Source organism: Phoenix dactylifera, chromosome 10 (assembly GCF_051530095.1).
Source record: "Phoenix dactylifera cultivar Ajwa chromosome 10, Ajwa_hap1_PhDact_Kaust_v1.1, whole genome shotgun sequence".
NCBI classification, from domain to species: Eukaryota; Viridiplantae; Streptophyta; class Magnoliopsida; order Arecales; family Arecaceae; genus Phoenix; species Phoenix dactylifera.
Window position 1 is genome coordinate 7,082,096 of NC_143199.1, and position 3,361 is coordinate 7,085,456.

Sequence of the window (3,361 nt, forward strand, 5' to 3'; positions counted from 1 at the left end):
GTCTGGAGCTGACCTGGCATTTTTGGAGATGACTCGACGTAAGGAATCCATGGATGCATTTTTCAAGTTTGCTCACTCGAGTCGACTCGGAAATTCTGGGAGTCGACTCGGCGCTCAGAGTCCGAACTCCCGATCTTCTATCTTTTTACTCGTGCCGTCCTGGAGTCGACTCGAACTGTTTCGGAGTCGACTCGGCTCTCAGTATCCGAAAAACAGTCTTCTGTCTTTTTGGGGTAGCGCTGTCTTGGAGTCGACTCGGACTTTGCGGGAGTCGACTCGGCTCTCAGTGTCCGAAAGTTGCTCTCTGACTTTTGCCTTGTATCACACTGGGAGTCGACTCTCGCTTCCTTTGGAGTCGACCTGCCAACCATCGGAGTCGACTCGAGTTCCTCAGGAGTCGACTCGGCTCTCAGGGTCCAAAATAACTTCTCTGTCTTTCTGTCTGTAACTCCCTGGAGTCGACTCGTACTACCCTGGAGTCGACTCGGCAGTATCGGAGTCGACTCGCGTTCTTCAGGAGTCGACTCGTTGACAGGTTTTGAGTTGGATCTTTCTGTTCGTCTGTCTGTTCTCAGTCGGAGTCGACTCGTAATGTACAGGAGTCGACTCGAGCTTGTGCCAGTGCTTCTGATACGCTTGGAGTCGACTCGTAATCTCCCGGAGTCGACTCGAGTCTCAGACTTTGGTTCAAATTGACTTCTTAACTGATCCAAAATGTCTTGAACCAAATCTAGAGACACTTAACCATAAATTTACAAGAATTTTACTGAAACACTAGATTGAATTCATTAGTAAACATAAGATATACTCAAATGCTTTGAGCTCATCAAAATCAAATAGGGTTATATTCAATCACTCCACAAGCGGTGTGCGCGCGGCAGGGGCGCTCGGGCCGATGCGCGGCCGTCGCGCTAGGACGGGCGCCCGGGAGGGTGCTCGCAAGGCTGATCTTCCCGATGTGCGCGCGGCCTGGCGCCCGGGCCCGCATTCTGCCGAGCGGCCGGGCGTGGGGGCGCGCGGCTTGGCGCCCGGGCCCACGCTCTGCTGAGCGGCCAGGCACGGGCGCTCGCGCGCGCTGCCTGGAGCCCGGTCCTATGCACCGCCGAGCGCTCGGTCTTGCATGGGCGGCCGGGCCCTAGGGCCTACGAGCAGCTGGTTGCGCGCGCGGCCAGGCCCCCGTGCCTGCGCTCGGCCGACCATGGGCCGAATCTCGGCCGCGCTTGGGCCAAAGCTCGATAGCGCTCTCGGAGTCTGTTGCTCGGGCGCGGGCACGGTCTGGCCTATCAGTTTGGATTGGCGCATTGGGGCCGCGCTCGATGGTGCTGAGCTTGGCGCGGCTGGGTGTGGGCTGGCCTCCAAGGCCTGTAACTTTTCCAAATCAGTCCCTTGGTCTTCGTGGTATCTCGTGCTCTGCGGTGCTCCGCTGTCGGCGCCCTGATGGCGACCCCTCCTTCATGCATGTCCGGGCCGAAAGGCTTCGCATGTGGGGAATGGGTGCGCGGGGCGCGACGCGGCTGCGATCGTGTCAGCGCGTAAGCGGTCTCGGATACGCATCCCACGGCGGGCTCCCTGCCTCGCTGCAGCTAATTGTCATTGGGTGCTTCCCTTAACTCCTACTCAGTGGACCTCTTTCGTGTCCCATTGCAATCCGTTAGTTTGCTTGTGTGGCCTACCCCCCTCGTGGAGGACACGTCGGCGTCCCATGTGCCTCTTCCGAACCCCTCTCCTTCGTTGTGGCGGGGGGCGGCCCTCTTTCGGCCCTCGAGCGCGCTTGGTCGGGAGCCCCGCCGTGGCCTCCCATTCCATCCGGCCGCTCTTGTCTCCGTGGGCTCTCACGGATGTGGTGGATTTATCGGTTCGGGGGCCCTCGGCCCCTGCATCCCTGTCCCGAGTGTGGCCGGCCATAGTTGCCGCCCCTGATGCGATGATGTCTGGCTTGCCCTTGTGTCCTCCCTCCGCAGGACGGGGGGATGGCAAGGGCGGGGTTCCGGCGTCGCTGGAGGACGTGTGCTACCTGGTTGATCCTGCTAGTTGTCATATGCTTGTCTCAAAGATTAAGCCATGCATGTATAAGTATGAACTAATTCAGACCATGAAACTGCGAATGGCTCATTAAATCAGTTATAGTTTGTTTGATGGTACGCGCTACTCGGATAACTGTAGTAATTCTAGAGTTAATACGTGCAACAAACATTAACTTCTGGAAGGGATGCATTTATTAGATAAAAGGTCGACACGGGCTCTGCCCGGCGCTCCGATGATTCATGATAACTCGACAGACCGCACAGCCCATGTGCCGGCGATGCATCATTCAAATTTCTGCCCTATCAACTTTCGATGGTAGGATAAGGGCCTACCATGGTGGTGACGGGTGACGGAGAATTACGGTTCGATTTCGGAGAGGGAGCCTGAGAAACGGCTACCACATCCAAGGAAGGCAGCAGGCGCGCGAATTACTCAATCCTGACACGGGAATGTAGTGACCATAAATAATAATACCGAGCTCCTCGAGTCTGGTAATTGGAATGAGTAAAATCTAAATCCCTTAACGAGGATCCATTGGAGCGCAAGTCTGGTGCCAGCAGCCGCGGTAATTCCAGCTCCAATAGCGTATATTTAAGTTTGTGCAGTTAAAAAGCTCATAGTTGGACCTTGGGCTGGGCCGGCTTGTCCGCCCCATGTTGTGCACCGGCCTTCCCGTCCCTTCTGCCGACGATGCGCTCCTGTCCTTAGCTGGACGGGTCGTGCCTCCGGCGCCGTTACTTTGAAGAAATTAGAGTGCTCAAAGCAAGCCCACGCACTGGATACATTAGCATGGGATAACATCACAGGATTTCGGTCCTATTGTGTTCGCCTTCAGGATCGGAGTAATGATTAAGCAGGACAGCCGGGGGCATTCATATTTCATAGTCAGAGGTGAAATTCTTAGATTTATGAAAGACGAACCACTGCGAAAGCATTTGCCAAGGATGTTTTCATTAATCAAGAACAAAAGTTGGGGGCTTGAAGACGATCAGATACCGTCCTAGTCTCAACCATAAACGATGCCGACCAGGGATCGATGGATGTTGCTTTCAGGACTCCGCTGGCACCTTATGAGTAATCAAAGTTTTTGGGTTCCGGGGAGAGTATAGTCGCAAGGCTAAAACTTAAAAGAATTGATGGAAGGGCACCACCAGGAGTGGAGCCTGCGGCTTAATTTGACTCAACACGGAAAAACTTACCAGGTCCAGACATAGCAACAATTGACAGACTGAGAGCTCTTTCTTGATTCTATGGGTGGTGGTGCATGGCCGTTCTTAGTTGGTGGAGCGATTTGTCTGGTTAATTTCATTAACGAATGAAACCTCTGCCTGCTAAC

At 54.8% G+C, this 3,361-nt stretch overlaps 1 pseudogene; it reads left to right on the plus strand.

The window, feature by feature from the left end:
* Positions 1-2,014: 2,014 nt before the first annotated feature.
* On the plus strand, positions 2,015-3,122 carry LOC148702206 (18S ribosomal RNA; annotated as a pseudogene).
* Positions 3,123-3,361: the final 239 nt, after the last annotated feature.